The 20,388-nt window shown below is 39.6% G+C and overlaps 1 protein-coding gene across 17 annotated transcripts in view; it reads right to left on the bottom strand.

Annotated features, from left to right (window-relative positions):
- GTDC1 (glycosyltransferase like domain containing 1) overlaps positions 1-20,388 on the bottom strand; it is a 493,504-nt gene that overhangs the window by 432,555 nt on the left and 40,561 nt on the right. For 15 of the 17 annotated variants that reach the window (XR_010944469.1, XR_010944472.1, XR_010944471.1 and 12 more), the window contains exon 1: positions 9,727-9,834. The exons of the other annotated variants lie outside the window; for them this stretch is intronic. The gene's annotated coding sequence lies outside the window, so the exon portion shown is untranslated. Of the gene's footprint in view, positions 1-9,726; positions 9,835-20,388 lie in introns of those variants that run through there. 17 annotated transcript variants of the gene reach the window in all.

The raw sequence follows: 20,388 nt of genomic DNA, 5'->3' as shown, positions 1-20,388 counted from the left end.
ATAGATCTATAAACATTAACATGAAAAAAGATTTGCTCTATAGTGTTAACAGGGGGAAAAACTCAGGTTATAAAATGGCATTTAGTTTGCTATCTTTTTTTGGTGAAAAAAATATGCAACTTTGAACAGATGTTTATTAAAGCACTTGTTTCAGTGAATTGTTAGTATCTGAAAATGAAGACATCTATCTCCCTACCTACACTGAGTTCCTGCACGTGGAAACTGCTTATTCACATACACTCTGCAAGTATTTGTTGAATGAAATAGAATAGTTTCCATTTCTAGAATGTGCAAGACAATGATTAAGTTCCAGTTTTGTGACAAAATATGTTCTGCTTTCCTGATTCATTTAAAATTTTTAATGACATTTAGTATGAGAATATATTTTATGAAAAATTACTTTATTATACAAAAAAAGCTTAGTGATAAAAATAATACTGTTTTACAACTTTTGCAAATTTCTTTCATGTCTAACTTAATAGATGACAGCTGGATTCTCATATCTGCTTCTACATTCAATTTGTTGTGATACATTGTTTTGATTGAACTACATGAAAAAAAATAGCCCCACACATATATGCAGTGAGAAGAAAGAAAGTATATGTTAATATTAATATCATTTTCAGATAACTGTGGATGTTCTTCTTTGATACTACACCAAAACTTGACAAGTAGGAGTTTTCGGTTAGCTGTAATATGAAATCTAATATCACATAAGCTTTTGTATTCTGTTACTTGCTTTCTATAAGGGCCTTTTACCATAATTTTGTAACACTGATCACTTTGAAAATATTCATTCATTGAGTTATATAAATATTGAAAATCTTGACATAATTAATACCATAGCAAAAACTCACATTCATAATATCACCACCCATCCCATCAGAAAACTCTTTAAGTACTGGGAAGCTGACAAGAGCACAGCAGTTGACTTAGGTTTTCCAAAATTTTAATTTTCACTAGCAAGCTCAAATTTTATCATCAGCAACAAATATTGTCTATTGTTTTGCCATGAAGTGACAAGTCTCACTGTGTTCGTTTTCAAGAATATCACTGCCAAATACCTAAGTCTAAATAATCCTAGTTTGTCTGGTAGTCATTCTTTCAAGTAAAAATGATGTTTCATGCAAAATACGGCTAGCTCAGCTCACAACTCAAAAGAACACGTAAGGGTTTTCCTTGAGACAAACAATGTACTCTGGATATGTAGCAGAAGTGCCTTCTGCATATTTCCTACCTCATCACATAGAATATTAAAACAATGCATTCAAGGATCAAGATTTAATAAAACTAATAATTTTTACTGCTTCATTAAGGACACTCAAGTAAAACTGGCTTTTTGAGTTTTTGTTTGTTTTTTTTTTTTTTACAGTGAATGCGTGGTAGTGAAGAATACAATGATTACTAGTACACCCTGGTGCCACTGCCATTTAATATCTACTAAGATACCCACAGTTTTACCCACTATTCCTTTAGTATCAGCAAGGCAAATGTAAAAACAGTGGAAAAGGCAAACAGTATTACTATAAAAATAGTTTTAACCTAATGGACGCCCTGAAAGGGTCTCAGTGACCCCAAAAGGCCTGTATATCACAACTTCAGAACTACTGCTGTCTTAAGGAAACACTGAAAGCTAATGAATGATAACTTGCCATCCCCAAATCCATAGTAAATATCCCCCAACATAAAAAATATATTAAGTATCTGTATGAATTCTTTCATTTTGACTCAAAATTGGTCCAATTTGTTCTGAAACTGAATTAATAATAATATAAATAACAGTAGCAATTAACTCTTTTTTTTTTTTTTTTTTTGCGGTATGCAGGCCTCTTACTGTTGTGGCCTCTCCCGTTGCAAAGCACAGGCTCCAGACGCGCAGGCTCAGCAGCCATGGCTCACGGGCCTAGCCGCTCCACGGCATGTGGGATCTTCCCGGACCGTGGCACAAACCCGCGTCCCCTGCATCGGCAGGCGGACTCGCAACCACTGCGCCACCAGGGAAGCCCAGCAATTAACATTTAATGAGTTCTTACATGTATTATCTCATTTAATACTCATAATAACTCTATTAATTTTCCCACATATTCATGTTACAGATGAGGAAGCTTCTTTACTTCAGAGAAGTAAAGCCACTTTTCCAGTCATAATAAAAATTATCAGTATTTATGGATTCCAGCTTTACTCAATATTTTACGTACCTGATCTCTTAAGTCTTAACAATCTTTTTATTATCCTTTTTTCCCTTTTTAACTCTTTAAACTTTAATACCCATTTTACAGATGAAAAGTTTTAATCAAAAAAGTAAAGAACCCTGCCCAAGGTTACTCAAATGTTAGATCTATATTCAAATCCAAGTCTGTCTTACTCCAGCAAGTACACTCCACATTCTGCTTCCCTATCCCACATATCGGTATATCCTTTGTATATAAATAGATTGTTGCAAAAGTCTTATGTACTTTCAAAAGAGAAAGAGAAAAACAAATATCGTATATTAGTGCATACATGTGGAATCTAGAAAAATGGTATAGATAAACCGGTTTGCAAGGCAGAAATAGAGACACAGATGTACAGAACAAATAAGAGGGGGAAGGCCAGGGAGGGGGGCGGTTATGAATTGGGAGATTGGGATTGACGTATATACACTAATATATATAAAATAGATAACTAATAAGAACCTGCTGTATAGCACAGGGAACTCTACTTCACTTTTTGGTACAGTAGAAACTAACACAACATTGTAAAACAACTCTACCCCAATAAAAAATAATAAAAAATAAAGACATAAAAATAAATAAATAAAACATATAATAGCAAAGCAGTTATAGGAATAAAAGAAAAACAAAGTCAACTGTGCAAGACCTCTATTTGGAATAATTCTTGCTTACTTGACTATCTCTGTTATCAAATGGAACAAAATCTACTTTTTTTTAAAATCGTGTATGATCCAGATAGTTCATTAATTCACATTATTGAACACTTATCTGCACATGACAACAAATCAATACAGCTAAGATTACTCTTTAAAAAAAAACTCAATACACTAAGCTGATATTATTCCTATATTACATATGAGGAAACTGAAACCCAGAGAAGTAACTAACTTCCCCCAAAGACATGCTGTTCATAAATGGTACAGAGTCAAAATCAGTTTGGACTGACCCTGAAGCCTAAACTCTTCAATCATATTGCCTGCATGTATTTAAGAAGGTCTCAGGCAATGAACTAGAAATTGCTCACAAGGTCTGTATACAGAGCTTGCTGATATCATATCCACTCTACCCAAGGCAATCATGATATGAACCGTCTTGTATCTCAAAGACCAAGAGGTGAAAAGGAAGCTGGTGATGCTGAAAATAAAGAGCCATGTTCTGAGGTGGTTTAAGTAAAGCATCTATAGGTAATGCTGAAGAAAGAAGTAAAATTCACTTACAGAGGTGTCAGATAGCACACACCTCTGCTGCTAAGATGAGCTTACCTCTGCTTAAACAAAACATACCAAAAAAACCAAAGCCTAGAGGAAAATGTCACCACAGCTACACAGACTATCTACAGATTGCACAATAACTTTCAGATGCCAGGAGCCCAGGAATGCTGCAAACCTTAGTAAATGGCAGCAGAAATCATTTTCCTAAAACACTCTAATCAATCACAAAAATTTTCATTTCAAGTTAGGATTTGCAAAGGTCAGGGGTTATGCCCCAATGCTTGTTTCTATTTCAAGGGCTTACAGTGCAAACTGCTGCTTAAATATTAAAGCCCAAGGGGGACAGGAAAAGAATCAAGGTTTTATCCAGCTCAATTCACCCTCCACAACTTGTTGCAACAACTTGCAGGAAAACATCTTGAGACTGGACAGAGGAGTGTGGCTTTAATTTCAAATCAAGTGTATTCTCAAGGAGTCCCCAAACACATTTGACGTTTGACAGGAAGGTGACAAAATGGGAGGCTGTGGTGTACCTCCTAAAAGGGCAGGCAGTACAGGCGAGAGATGAGCAATTATACTTGTCACAGAATACGATATTCTGGATTCCCTCTGTGGCAAAAGAAAAAAAAAATTATAGAGCAAACTTTACCTCCTCCATCAATGATTCCCAGCATGATCAAAAAGAATCAGAATCTAGTAAGGTAAAACCAGCTGACAGATACATAGAAAAAATAAAAATCAAGATTGAGGTCATGGCCCTTGACATGCACCATTTACACTAAGGATTCCCCCACTTATCTGAATTAATTTCACATACCTCATCTCATTCAGATAATTGAAGTTTTCCTCTTAGAGTTGTAAAGTGTTTACCTCAACATAATTAGTAAACTATCCACTTAAAAATTCCACTACAAAAATTACCACCCCCTCCTCTCTACACATAAATGTATACTCCACTGTCCTTTAAAGTATGACATTTTGGCCTTCATGGGGAATGCAGTTCAACAGTCCTCTTTAAAAAATTAGCACAAGAAATTCTACACGAAAAGTTATGGTCATTACTTTTTTAATAAGTGTCTGCATTACTTGTTAAAGACATGGTAATTTGGGTATTCAATACATGACTACTGTTCTGAAACCAAATTAAAGGTTTAGACTACTAAAGAGTTTGATGACTTGCTTCAATACAATAACTGGGATTGTATGGAGAACAAAATCAAAGAGGTCTCTCTTTTTTTATGAGCAGGCATTTAAGGGCCTCTTAATGAGAATTTACTCTTTAGTATATAATTACTAATGCACAAAAATAGGGCCATTAGGGCTTCCCTGGTGGCGCAGTGATTGAGAGTCCGCCTGTCCATGCAGGGGACACGGGTTTGTGCCCCGGTCCGGGAAGATCTCACATGCCGCGGAGCGGCTGGGCCCGTGAGCCATGGCCGCTGAGCCTGCGCGTCCAAAGCCTGTGCTCCGCAACGGGAGAGGCCGCAACAGTGAGGGGCCCGCGTACCGCAAAAAAAAAAAAAAATAGGGCCATTAAATTCACTTCTTTATAGTGCCATAAAACTTCTATTTGTAAGAAATATAAAATAATATACATTTAATCAAACTCCAGAAAAACAGAAATGTGCAACACCTAACAATACATGGTGAAAATTATATACATTTTCTTCTTAAATAAACTCCCTGCAAGATGACTAATGATGCTATTTTGTATGTGGATATGCTTGTAATTTAAAATATACAGACTCCCTAGTACTTATGATGGCAATGAAATGTCTGAACTTCTTGTATGAATTCTCAATTTCTATATGAAAATTGGTTTCCCATACTGATAACATACTATTGATTATATCCAATCAATATTTATTTATCACCTGTTATGTGCCAGGTACTGTACTAAGTGCTGAGGACACCAACAGGAACAGCACAAATTCGGTCCCAACACTCTGGGTACACACAGTCTAGAAAGAAAGACAGATAACGAACAAATGTGCTATGGGAAAGTATAACAGATACTTGGTCAAATGAAAGCTCAAAACTGAGAGAAAACCTGGTTAGAAAATCAAACACCTGAAAATAATTAGTTACCACTGAAACTGGATAGAAATCACCCAGTAAGTAACTCAGCTACAAAGGCAGAGAACCAAGAGCAGGGTAGTCAGGAAGGGGATCTACATAATGACTGGATGACCAGGGTGTCCTAGCGTCAGATGCAAATGAAAGTTGACCCTCAAGAAAAGCTGAAATTATAACAGCCAAAGAGCCCAGCTCTCAGCTGTCCTGTCCTCAGTACCTAAGAAGTCAATCCAGTGAGTGTGAGTCTGAGAAGCAGTATCAAGGTATCTTGACTCTGCTAGTTCTGCCCCAGTTGAAATAGGACCCCAACCGTCCACCATGGACAAGACCAGGTCCAAGTTCCCTGAAGGAAGAGAGGATGGCGAGGAGAGGAAGAGCTCTGGAGCAGGCTCAAGACAAGGTTCCAGGTCCACAAGGGATTTGGAATACAAAAAGGAATAATAAAAGAAATATATCAACTCTATGGATTATTTTATGCTAAGGAAATACTGCAGAACTGCTTCACTTTTAAAAATAAGTACTCAAAAAAATTGTAATCTTGAGTTTAAATGACTTAAGTGTGACCTTCAAGTGTGGGAGAAAACGACTAGACAGTCTCACTAATTCTTATCAATTGTCTGATTCTATAAACTAATTCCATCTAAATCTATATTAATATATTCTAGATGCTTCACACATACTTCCCTAAAATGTTTATGCCATATATTTCAAAACTCCTGATGAGTGAAAGCATTTTTCAAAATGAGAATCTCATTTTGAAACTCAGTCAAAGTGAGTACATGCCAAGGATATAGTAAGACACCAAACCTCTGTGAGCAATGGATGCCGAGGGCACCAGAATAATTCCAGATCCCACCTCCTGAAGAGGCTGGGGATCTTAAGGTATTTTCAGTCTTAAAAATCAATTCAAGAAGTGGGTGGAAAAGACAGAACAGGCAGTGGGTGGGCCAGGTAGCCTGGGACTGACACAGGAACCAGCAATGATAGATATGAAATTATTTGCCCCCTACAAATTAAGCACTATCATACTGTACTGTACAATTGTTTTCAGTAATAGTGTCATGAGGGGAAAAAAAAATGCATGTAGTCCAAAGATGATGTCCCTATGAAAACTATTATTCATATAACTCAACATACTCAAATAGGAATCACACTATGGAAATGGCCCTGCATTTGCCCAAACATTACTTGCCAAGGCTATTCAAAGGGTGGAGTGGTGGTACTTTCCAAAAGAAATGCTTGAAAAATTTCCTCAGTAATTTTTTTTTAATAAACAAAGCACACTATAATAATCTATTAAAGAAAGAATATAAGCCTAAGGGAAAAAGAAAATACAGTAAGGTTTGTTTGGTTTGGGGTTTGTTTGTTTGTTTTCATTATCACCACCATGAAGCACAAGGCATCAGCCAGAAACTGTGTAAAATATCATTTCAAGACAGCTTTTTACCACAGGAGTCTGAACTCCGTAAGTCATGCTGCTTCCAGAAGTCTATGTACTGAAAAATATATCTTTATAAAGTGAAACCAAGGCCTTAAAACGTGGCGTACAGTAACAATTAGGGTCATTCAATTCACAATTCTCAAACTTTGCTCCAGTGGAAAATTTGTATTATTTTAGCTCAACTGAGGTGTCCTATCAAAAAATTTAAATAATGGTGTCCTTTTCCAATTTCACAGTGGGTAATGTACATTAAAGAACAAAATTCTCAATGTTAACCTCTTGCCTCAATTTATCTAAAATATTAGATACCTGCTACTTCTTTCAATATTGGAATTCAGCCTAACAGAGTATCTATTCAACACAAAAATGGAAATGAGGTATTTCAAGTTTATAATATCATGATTCATGACTTCCAAGCACTCTGCTACCTTCTTAAATTTGATTAAGCCCAACAAAACCACAAGCATTACAAAGTACACTTCGCTTGACATGAAGCATACAAAGATGAATAAAACACAGCCCACCTTACATGAAGCCACACCAGGGAAAATGCACACAAGCCAAAAAGTATCTACTAGACACCTGCAGTAAACACTGGAGTGGGAGATGCAAAGAATTCACCCTACCCCAGCAAGGACCTGGGGACTTCTGCATTGAGGACCACTACCAAAAGGGAGCTGAGGATGCTGGAATTCGATGACTCCATGTGTTACAGGACCTTTCTTCCTAATTAATATCAAGGTTACATACACCATAACCCTAGGACTCTTGCAATGCCAACCTGCTGGAATTGACACAGACTATCTGAATCAAGAATATGAATAAACATTCTCGAAGTGAAAATAGTTACTAAATTCAAACAAACTGGAAAGTACTGTTTCAATTGATGAAATGTAAAGATTGCCTAAATATAATCTGTATCATTTGATCTAATGACTCCAAATCACAAACTAAGGCATATACTCAAAACACCGGGAAAAAATTCAACGTTAGTAATAACTTGGCTTTTTGTTTTTAAGACATCAAAATCAAAACAAATTTTGGTACAAAAATATCCATTGGGGAGGTATGAATGATCTACCTAGGTGTTCGATTAAGTCAACTAGTTCTATTCAGTTCATGTTAAATCTCTTCAGGAAACTTGGATTACTTTTACTCTGCAAAATTATAGGGTTGCAATAAATTAATTATTAATAATAATTAATAGTTAACTGCTGAATTTCCTCACAAACAGAAAATTCTGTACTTCTGCAGTCTTTCAGATTAAGTTGTCAACACGGTTTCAAAACAGGAGTAAAAAAGCCTTCTTAACTTCTCAAATTGGTAATGCTATAAAATTCAGTTTCCTACCTTATCTCAGTATCACGGTTCACATTTTACCTACCCAGTTTTCAAGTTCATCAAAGAAACTTTCATGATTCAAAGGGTACTCTTCCCACCCCCCAATACTAAAACTGTTTCTTAAATACAAGATCCTAAGGAAAATATATAATGAAAGGCAGTGAGAAATGTGAATCTATTCCACATCAAACCTGGAATGCACTAATTAAAATTCAATATTGCACTTGGTACGTGGGCTCCTACATGAAACTCCTGCCATGTTCTAGCTTAAGGTTAAACAGGTTAATAGAATCCAATAAAATGGCTCTATTGAATTATACTGGATTTCTTTTCAACAGCTCCTTTACCTGACCATTCTGTTGAACTTTAAAATCAACTTCAGGGGTAGCACCCAATAACCAAGGAGAGCCACGGCTCACGGGGGCTGCATTCTGCAACCCACCTGGTGTGGAAAATCACCGTCAACGCACGTTTTCCATTTCAAACTGTGATACAGGTGGAGGAAAAAGTGTAAAGCCTTCTCTTTGAACCTCCCATCACACTGCCTCCAAGCGCTAACTTAAGAATTATCTCAAAGACAATGTAATGCAGTACAGTTCTCAGAAAACTCTAGAAGTTGCCTTTGCCAGAGAGGAGAGACCAAAAAAAAAAAAAGGAACTCCCTCTAGACTAAAGGTTAAATTAACGTAGTACTGCAACCTCGCTGCTGGGTACACGGCTGGATTTACAGGACAAATTCAGAGAACCTTTCCCCCGCCCGAACAGACTGCCTGGGTCCCGATTAAAATAAGTATATGCGGGATCTTCAGAGGAGGGAAGGGGGCGGGGAGAGCGCAGAGTGAGCGAGGTCTTTAGCCTCCGCTAAGGGGCTGCTGAGGTCAGGAGAGTTAGGGCGATAATGGGGCCAGGCGCAAAGGGTCCTTCAGGAAGACCTGGCGGCGCGCGGCGCGAGGGACCACTGGCCCGGCAGTCTCGTGGTCGGCAAGGCGGCCCCTCCGCTCCTCGGGCCAAGGCCGGGAGCCCGGCCCCACCTCCTCCCCGCGAGAAGGCGACGCGCCCCCAGCCACCCTCACCGGCCGCGCGACGAGGCGGCTGCGGCGCGCTGGCTGCGGGAAGCCGGCCCGCAAGGCGCGCAGAACCCAAGAAAAGAAGGTCAGAAAATGGCCAGCGCGTATCAGGAATGAGACACAGCAGCCGGGGTGCCCAGCTCAGGGCGCGGAGCGGACGGCGGCGCCGCGAACGCAGCGCGTGCGTCCGGGAAGCGCGCCGCCCGCGCGGCCCTCAGCTCCGCCCCCCGGCTCCCCGCGCCGCCGCCGCCGCCGCCGCAGCCCCTCTGGGAACTCCAAGCCGCGCGGCCCCGCGAGGCGGGCGCCAAGGAGGGGAGGGGCCGCGCTCCCCGCCTCCCCGCCGGCCCGCGCGGCTCCCCAGCCCGGAGCCTACTCACCTCCTCCTCCTCCTCCTCCTAGTCTCTCCCTCCTGGCCACCAGCGCGGCCCAGCCGGCGACGCGCTGACGCCGTGCCCCTCCCCCGCGGCCGCCGCCGCCGCCGCCGCCCCGCCCGGCCCGCGGCCGCAGCGGCCTCGGGACGCGTCAGGCGTAGGCCCCGCCTCCCGGCCCGCCCACGCGCTCACCACTCCGCCCCCTGCGCGGCCAGGTTGTTGCGGGTCTCTGACTCAGCAGACGCTCCCGCCTTCGCGAGCCGCGAGACCTCCGCTCACAACCCCCGAGTCTCTCCTCACCTGCTCACTGACCTAGGACCTCACTTCGCCTCCCACCTCCCCGCGCGCCCTTTCCCATCTCTAGTCAGCCACCGCGTCTTACCCTTACGCTTGTTTATACTCTTTCCCTAATCCCTAGTCTGGTTGTAAGCTTGCATTGGTGCCTTCTCCTTCCTTCTAGAAGGTCTTCGCTGCTCACTAGGTCAGCCTCGGTTTCCTCCTGCAGTTTTCCCGCCGGTCTCTTCTCTCCCCGGTCTCCGTTCCCCTCCCTGGCCTGCTGGAGCCACGTACCCGGCTTCTTCCCTGCCACTGCTACCTGAGGCGCAGCTCGCACCTCCTAGGCACCTGCTTGGCCAACGCGTCCTAATTTCCCTCCCCCTGGTCCCCTCAGAACCCTCTGGACAGGCTCGTTCCTTCCTTTACCTACATTTTGAGCGTCCTTTCTGTTCTCACTACTCCAAATAGTTCATATGCAGTTTGGGAGTTAATGGTATGTGCGCAGCCCCAATCGCCTCAAGAGTCACCCAAGTAGTTAAAAATCACAAAGCAGAGCGATAGCAGTGGTGACAATCTTTGACTTTCATCGTTCCCATCCATACTTTCTCTGCGATAAAATGTCAATTAACACAATTTCTATTGGGTCTTACAGTCCACAAATTTTGCCTGTTTTTCCCTGCAACCTAATCTCAATTCAGTTCTTTTATTTATAAAATTCATAGTCTGTAGAAAGAGCACCAGGATCTTTTAGGTCTCTCGTTTAATTACCTGTAAAAGGAGGAATTTGTTTCTTCCACATTTAAATTTCTGTGATTCCGAATCAAAGGATTTTGTATTTGGAAGGAGCTTGTGGGTTAAATGAGTCAGAAGAAGGCAGAAGATGCAAATGTAACTAGAAGTCTGGTAAACTTCATTTTTAAAACTGCAACTTGGAAGAGTTAGGTTGTGATGTGGAAATGAGTTGAGAGACATACCAAAATAAGGGAAACTGATTAGGCCTTTAAAGTTACATCCACAAGTTGCTTTAAATTATGTGAGTAAACATATTATCCTTAAATTGAAGAATTAAAACTATCTTCCATTCTAAACAAAATTCGGGCTCTATGAAGACCCTCAAAGTTTAAAACCATTGTTGAACTGAACAACAGCATTATAAGCATGTGAAAACCTTATCAATCATCTGTCCATACACTTTAACACAAATTGGGAAACAGAAAAGTATAAATGCCAAAAGCTGAAAGTGAGTGTTCCTAACAACACACAAGACTAGTAAATCCTATCCCATGGAATAAGCATAAGAACTCCAAAGGCTATGGCTGCCATTTCACTGCTATGGAAATAGTCATACAACTTTTTTTTTTAATATTTATTTACTTTCCTTATTTTTTTGGCTGCGTCCTGTCTTTGTTGCGGCACACAGGATCTTCATTGAGGTATGACTCATACAATTTTTAATTAACTTATCTAGTCCTTAATATCATCTGGAGTCTAATCTTTTCATTTTACTGTTGAAGAACTGACACCCAGAGAAAGTAAATCGCTTACTGAGTATTGCCCAGATTAATTGGAAACAAAGCCAGAATTCAAACTCAGATCTTCTGTCTCACATAGCTGCCAGCATCTGGCTTATAGTTACCAGTTATATAAAGCTATTCAGCATCAGAGGTCTTTAACTCTGCCGTTCCGCCTACATGGTCTGAGTGATGTATGAAATCATACTTGGCATTAATTAGGAAGGTATCCACTGGTTTTAAGAATTCCTTTTGCCCAAGCTCCATCTCACCTGGTCAGGGTTCACCTTTATTCCAGGCAATTCTGACCAGGCCTCTGGAGTCATGTCCCAACCAAACACATTCATCCTTGGAGGTGCCAAGAGCTGTGCATGATTGTAAGAATTATGAAGTCCCTATTGCCAAGAAAATTACAACATTACTTGGGGGGGTGGGGGGGTGTAAAATATGAAACATAAAATGATCAACAATTCACCATTAGTAGAAAAGGATTCAATTATAAAATTCATATTTTAAATTGGAAATTAACCATGTAGATTAAGGGAAGCTTTTTTTTTTAATTTATTTTATTTATTTATTTTTGGCTTTGCTGGGTCTTTGTTACTGTGCAGGCTTTCTCTAACTGCAGTGGGCCGGGGCTACTCTTTGTTGCGGTGCGTGGGCTTCTGATTGTGGTGGCCTCTCTTGTTGTGGAACATGGGCTCTAGGTGCACGGGCTTCAGTATTCGTGGAGCACGGGCTTAGTTGCTCCACGGCATGTGGGATCTTCGCAGACCAGGGCTTGAACCCATGTCTCCTGAATTGGCAGGCGGATTCTTAACCACTGCACCACCAGGGAAGTCCCAAGGGAAGTTTTCTTAAAGGACAACAAAGGAAATGTAGAATTTGGATTTGTTTATAGGGAAAAGGTAAAGGAAATTGCTTGAACAAAGGCATTGGGAAAAAAATGAGCAAGCTAACAATGGGGAAAAGGTACGAGATCAGATGAATTAAAACAGAAGGTTCACTTAGAAACAATAGAAAACAAAGCTGAAACGATAGGGTAGAAGACCTGAATTTGAGCCTGACAAATTTAGATTTAATCTAATGGAAGATCATTTTGAATTTGGCAGGGGGAGGGGGTGAAGATGAGACAGGAGACTATAACCTTGTCAGGTTCTGAAGTAGCAAGTGGGATTTTAAAAGAAATGGTAGACATAAATGCCACTAAGGAAATGACTTGGGTTTAGTGGTTATATGTAAGGGATCAAAGATCAGTAAGCAGTCCAAGATGACTTTAAGTTTGTGGCAAGTCAACAACAGTATACATAGACCTTAGCACCTTAGAGTTGGAAGATGGTTGGCCCTCAGTGGTACAGGCTCTCAATTGCTAGAGAAGGAAGCACAAAACTTCCCAAGGTATACCTTCCCATTCGTCACATCCTCATTCCAGAAAACTTTAGTTTGCTGCTCAAATCAAATTAGAAGTTAAGAAAAAAATCTCTTACTCTGTCATGGGCTCTTTGCTGGTGTTTTATGGTCGACCTATTTTTACTTCCGTTTCAGCCCCACTGATGTAAAAGTGCTCGGTAGTGCAGTATATAATGTTACAGCTGGAAATAAATCAATAAGTGTTAAATACATACCAAATGCTGTTCGGCACTCTGCTAGGCCTGGAGGGCTGGAAAAGTATAAAAGGGCCTCTACCTTTCATAAGCTTATAATCTGGTTGGAGAAAAAATGTCAACACACTTGACACAACAGGGAATACATTCCATGGATAGTGAGAACAACCTGGGTGGACTGTAAAGTGTGCGTATATAGAAATAGTGGGAAACAGAGTTGAATGAATTGGAAATGATATGATGGATACTGTTCATCATTTAACAAATTTTCATTAACCTTTAAGCATGTTCTAAGTTCTGGAGGTAAAGCAGTAAAATAAAAAGTTCCTGCTCTCATGGAGCTTCCATTCCATTTAGGAGAGACAGAGAGGAACAAATAAATACACAATTATCAAACAGTAATAATTGTTCCAAAGAAAATAAAATGTGAGATGTCAATATAAGTGTATGGAAAATAGGTAAGATGTTTCTGAGGAACATTTAAACAATGGCTTGAATGAAAGAAACAAGCAGTCTTGGCATGGTCTGGGGAAGGGCAGTTCAGACAGAGTTAGCTATTGCAGAGCCCTAAGGAGGGGTCAAGCTTAGTGTCCTTGAGACTAAAAAAGACCAAGTGTTTCTGGAGTATAAAGAGCCAGGAGGAAAGTGAGGGAGATGAAACTGGAAAGGTAAGCAAGTTCTTGTAGGTAAGAAGGGATTTTGAGGTCAGGTTAAAGTCCAGATATTTGGAAGATTAGTCACTGTGGCATTCTGGATTAGAGGAGGGGAGATTAGAACCTGTAAGACCAGATGGAAGCCTGGGTGGTAATCTGGGCAGGAGGTGATGTGAGGTAGACAAGGCTGGTGGCAAGGTCAGCAGGGAAGACAAAAATGTCAAGGAGATCAAGTAATGGGTATTTATGAGGGGTGGTAGGCGGTGTTGGGTGGGGAGAGTCCACAGTGTCAAATGCAGCAAAAAGGTCGAGGAGAACAGACATTAAGTCAGAGCTAGTATAATTAACAAGAAAAATGTCACGTGTAACCTCCAAGGGAAGAGTTCCCATAGGATGGGGTGGTGAGAAGTGAGGAAATTGAGACAGTAAACTTTGACTGTAAGAATCAGTATAACTCAAAATGTACAGAGCATTTGCTCATTTTATTTACCTTTTAAGACCATTTACATTTGGGAATTATTAAAATATTAAACCCATTTAAACATTCCGAGTCAGGTCTAATTTTTTGTCTCTATACTGAAGGGAGAACAAACTTATACAATAGAGACATATCTTATATGTCTTTCTGGGCTCAAAATCAGTCACACCAATGACTCCCTGCTCTAAATGTAATTAGAGTACACTTGAAACACCAATGGCATTTTTCACAGAAATAAAACAAACAGTGCTAAAATTTGTATGGAATATAAAAGACCTTGGATAGGCAAAGTAACCTTGAGAAATAAGAACAAAGCTGGAGGCATCATTAGTCCCTGATTTCAAACTGTATTACAAAGGTATAGTAATTGAAACTGTGTGGTATTGGCATAAAAACAAACACATAGATCAGTGGAAGAGAAGAGGGAACCCAGAAATAAACCCATGCATGTATGGTCAGTTAATTTATGACAAAGGAGCCAAGAATATACAATGGGGAAAGGATAGTCTCTTCAATAAATGGTGTTAGGAAAACTGGACCATTATCTTGTACCATATATAAAAATTAACTCAAATGGATTAAAGACTTGAATGTAAGACCTGAAGCCATGAAACTCCTCAGAAAAAACATAAGCAGTAATCTTCTTGACATAGGTCTTGGCAATGATTTTATGAACTTGACACCAAAAGCAAATGCAACAGAAGCAAAACTAAACAAGTCGAACTACATCAAGAGCTTCTAAAGAGCTTCTGCACAGCAAAGGAAATCATCAACAGAACAAAAAGGCAACCTACTGAATGGAAGAAAATTTTGTGAATATTTTCTCATACAACTGAGTAGCAAAAAATAATTTGATTAAAAAATGGGCAGAAGGTTTGAATAGACAGCTTTCCAAAGAAGCACACAGATGGCCAACAGGTACATGAAAAGATGCTATACATCATTAACCATCAGAGAAATGCAAATCAAAACTACAATGAGCTATCACTTCACACCTGTCAGAATGGCTATTATCAAAAAGACTAGAAATAACAAGTGTTGGTGAGAATGTAGAGAAAAGGGAATGCTTGTGCACTGTTGGTGGGAATGTAAACTGGTGCAGCCACCATGGAAAACAGTATGGAGGTTCCTCAAAAAACTAAAAATAGAAATATTATATGATCCAGCAATACCACTTTTGGGCATTTATCCAAAGAAATATATGTATTTAAACAAGCTAATAGATACAGAGAACAGATTGGTGGTTGCCGAAAGTGGGGATTGAGGGTGGGAGAAGAGGGAGAATTGTTTTTGTTTTTAGTTTAATAAATTGAATTTTTTTTTTTAGTTCACTCTTACTCCTGGGATATGGCAAGAGTCTAACTGTAGAAACACTAAGGCAGATGTAGTACCATGTCAATTATGATTCTATTGCTGTCAACTGTCAGATCCAAACCATGTGGGCTGTGGATATTACCTTGAACACATCACATAACCTCACTGAACTCCAGGTTTTCATTAGTAAGGAAGAGGAACCTCTCATATTTCAGGTTTAGAGGAATACAAGTTAGCACTTCTATAAAAGAGAAACAAATACCATTCTGTGAGATCCACATGAACAGCTACCATGACTCCAACGGATAGTTTTGCAAAGTCCTTCCAAAAGACAATTTGGTTGAACTAGATGTTCTTTTGCTCAGCAACTTGTGAGACAATTAACAAGTACCCTTCTTCCCTGGAAACAGACTAGGCTAGTTTTTGGCAGATGGAGTGGAAGGAGAAAGTCAAGCCCCCTCCATTTGTAGCTCTGCAGCTTTAGCATCCGAGGAAACCAAGCCTGACTCAGGCTAAGTTTTGTCTACACATGCACATACATGGCTTCTCTCAATTGTCTGATGTAGATAGGTAGAGTGTGTTAATTTGTTAGGTGTTATTGAAGGATGGAATGCTATTAGCACTCTTTTTTACTTGGAATATACTTCGTTTGGGGGGTCTATTGGGAGCAGTTAATTCCTTGGGATGGTCTGGAAAGCTTCATTAAATTCAATGAAGGAAAAATAACTAAGTTTTTCTAAAAATCATCATGAAATATATTATGTTTAATTTGCTGGCCCAAATGCTTCTCAAGTCAGTAGTCACCAAGGATTCCTAGTATTAATGAACAATTATTTACCGTATTGCTGAAATCAACACCATATTTAGCCTGCAAAGCCTTCTCGTTTTTGGTGCTAAAGAGGCCGAAAACATCAGTAGCCCAGGAAGCATAAAATGTACTCTCTGTTGATGACATGATCTCTTTAAATTAGGGCTTAGCTATTCCAACACTATAATGCAAGGGAATTTGCTTTATCATTGTTACCTTCTGGCCTGGAGACAGAAACATTTTATGCTGTGGTTCATCCTGTACCTTTTATCAAGGATAAATTCATGTTTTTGTTTAAAAAACAAAGAAAGCTTACATAATCTCTCCTCATGATTAGCCCTTCCAGTAATTATCTGTTGCTCGGAATCAGTGTCAGCCAATCAAGTTCAGATGGCAAAAAAATATTTGATCTTCAGTGATGTGATTTAGAAGACTGTGTGCATGGAAGGTATAGTTATGCACATACAGAGAACATATTTATCTAATTTGACTGCCAGTGATTTAATTAATGTTTGTCAAGCACTTTGAACATGAAAAGAATTATCTGAAAGCTGAGAGCTATTACTCATAATTATTTTTCCTATTTGTTGAACTAAAATTAGCATACAAATGTGATACGGTATCTTTGAGAGATGTGCTCCTATTCTAAAAAACTCGTTGGACTACACTTTAAGAAAGTCTCAAAACTTCAAGGCTCTGGTTTCTGAAAGTCAAGCTTCAAGCTGGTTGGGTATCATCCATCAGTAGATTTTGAAGCATACAGGCTAAATAAACAACAGTGACAGATTGGGGAAGTTTATGCACCTGCTTATTGAGAAGATGTTAACAGGGGCAAATCTAAAATAAGAATGCATACCGCAACCTGATTTTCAAGAAGTTTTCGTACATGCCTACACTTAAAATTACCCATATTATCACCTAATTTTTTTCTTCTAGTTTTCTCTCCAAAGAATAAAACCTGATGAGCATGAAGCCTCAGTAACAATCTGAGAAGAAAAGAAAGAATGGAAGGACCCTATTTTAGAGCTTGGAGGAGAAGCAAACATGTTTTCCTTTAACACATTTTCTCCAAGTCAAGTACAAGAACAATTGGCAAAAGAAGAAAACCTGAGATTTCTGTAAGGAGTCTGAACAAAGGTCCTGATCTAACATGATTCTTCACAGACGGGGTTTGGCAGTGCTGCGTTTGTACTTACGAGAGGTTGGTGGGATATTTGTCCAACTTCCTAGGACCATAGGGTAGACTGGACTCCCCTGTGGTATAGAAGGGGTGACTCAAAAAGACACTGACTGTCCCATATGACTTATTTTTGAATCTTAGTTTCATTTCATTTACATTCTAGTTCCCTAAAGAGATTTTTTACATTACACCTCAATGCAGAATCTTTCCATGTACCCCATGCAGCACGCATACCTTTGTAGAATAAGCCTAATTAGGGCACTAGTTCTACCTTAACCCTACTAAACCAAACTTGACACACGGGCCTGGGAATCTGCCCTTTCAACAAGCACCCCATAATTTTATATTTATTAATGTTTGAGATAAACTTCTAGGAGAGGGATTACTTACTCTGTCTAGACATTCTTAGCACAAATTTTTTTTTTTTTTTCGGTACGCGGGCCTCTCACTGTTGTGGTCTCTCCCGCTGTGGAGCACAGGCTCCGGACACGCAGGCCCAGCAGCCATGGCTCACGGGCCTAGCCACTCCGCGGCATGTGGGATCTTCCCAGACCAGGGAACGAACCCCTGTCCCCTGCATCGGCAGGCGGACTCTCAACCACTGCGCCAGCAGGGAAGCCCAGCACAAATTTTACTCGTAGTAATCAGATACGGCAGGGACAGTGGTGCTCATGAACCATTGTGTGGCTCTCTTATATATTCCACTCTTTTGTGTAGCTGGGTTGGGGCCACATAACTAGTACTGACCAATGAGCTTGAAAAGAAATGAAATTTGTCACTTTTAGTCAAAGTTTTTAAGAGCATATTTCTTCCCATGGCCCTAGAAACCCCGTACTCCAGATGGTGTAGCTATAAGAAGGAAGCACCCCTGGATCGTTGGGAGCTAGTCTGGTGAGCAACTAGACCCTCAAGAAATTTCTTATGATCTAGAAGTAAACCTTTAACAGTTAAAGAGCTGAGTGGTCCAATATTGTCAACTGTGCTATCATTGTGTAGCCTATGCTGAAGAACCCAACTGGATTTAGCTATCTCTCTTTCACAACTGCAGAAACAGTTTTTAAATTTTGGACCATAAAACGGCTGCAAAAGAATAATAAAATGAACAGTGCACAATTTACTAAATAAATAATTTAAGAACAAATGGATATATAAAGATCACAAACAGTATGTTGCACGGTAGAAAAAAAAGTTTTTTATGTAGTTCAGTTCTGGTGCTGCTTTCCAATCATCCCTTAAATTAAAGAATTAGTGAAATCTTTAGTCCACTCTATCTAGGAAAAATATCTTTGTCCTTGTCATTTCTAGATCCTCTTTTTCTCCAACCTGGTCATACATCATTAACAGTCCATCTTCCAGGCTCTCAGATGGATGGAGTTCCCATACTCAATACCATCAGAAGTGGATTGATTACTTATTCGTATTTACCGCTTAAAATTCACTCCTTAAATGCACCAACTAAATTTCTATGGGATTAGTCCCTTATATTCCTAATTCATTACTGCACAGATGTGTGCAGTGCTCAAACATGGAGATTCGCTCCTCTGTGTGCTTTGGGTGCTGCCCTCACACACCTGGGACCAGCACCTATGGGAAGGATGAATCAGACAGCTTTGGTGGAGGAGATGAATGATGGAAGAACAGCTCCCATTGAGATCAAATACCTTGCAGACATCACTGATCTATATTATTTGCTGATGTACCCCTGACAGCAGAAGGCCAGTTTTTACTATTGAACCATTACAAAAATCATTGTAGTTTGAGAGCTACAAAGGCACATAAAGAAGGGGCAGGGAAAATCCTCTTTTCATGGGTTCTCAAGCACTGCAGAGACTCTTTTGTCAGTAATTAAGCCCTTGCTTTAAAATCTTATACCTGCCTCAAATCTTTTTTTGAAACGAGGGGGATATAAAACACAAACTAGCTACAGTTTGCTTCTACCATGAGTAGAGTACGGTTAATAACATTTCTTATATTTTAACACATCACCTTTCCCGTAATTCACAGACCAAACAGAAAAAAAAAAAAAGTTCTGTTCTTTTTCCTGTTGCTTTTTCAATAATTCCAAACAAATCCACACAACATTCATGCAATTATACCGAAGAACCATATGAAAAGGACTCACTGAAATCATTTTCAGTTCTATTTAGTGTTTATTTGTCCCCATTTTGAAATAGGGCCATGCTGCTTTTGTTCCTATAGAAGAGAAGTTATGATTTAAGAAAACTTTACAAAAGGGAAGCCGATCTTGATGTTATCAAACTTCCCTCTTTTCTTTTAGCAGAATGTTTGAGAAAATGCCAATTGGTGTCGCCTATCATCAGAACATTTCAAGATCTGTTTGCTTCTGAAAATTAACTTGCATAAAACTATCTGACTTTTTTAACAGATGATATGATATTCCTCGCTGAATACTTAGCACCTATATGTTTCTCTGAAGTAGTTAGACTGTTTCAAATATTTTAGATGAAATAATATCACAATTTCTACAGGTTCCCCCATTTTTAGGTGGGGACATGCATTGGTATAAACTCAGGCATCCATATTCTTTTGTGGTATTAACCAGAATGCCATTTTTGTCCAGACTGTCACCGGATGGTTTTATAATTAGAAGATCCCCTCTAAAATGAAAGTCTGAAGTTGATGAGGCAGAACCAGCTGTGTTTTAAAGGGAAATTCTTATTAGTACAAAATATTGGAGGACAAACAAAATCAATTTTTACAGGCAGATTAACCAAATTGTTCATTATTGTAGTAAACATTGCAAAAATCAAGAGGATAGACTATATTAGCCATACCCGAACAAGAGAATGAAGTGCCACGGGCTAATTTATGTACAATAATTAT

Source organism: Pseudorca crassidens, chromosome 6, assembly GCF_039906515.1.
Source record: "Pseudorca crassidens isolate mPseCra1 chromosome 6, mPseCra1.hap1, whole genome shotgun sequence".
Taxonomy (NCBI): domain Eukaryota; kingdom Metazoa; phylum Chordata; class Mammalia; order Artiodactyla; family Delphinidae; genus Pseudorca; species Pseudorca crassidens.
The sequence above is the reverse complement of the archived record's forward strand: the minus strand, read 5'-3'. Positions and strand labels throughout refer to the sequence as shown.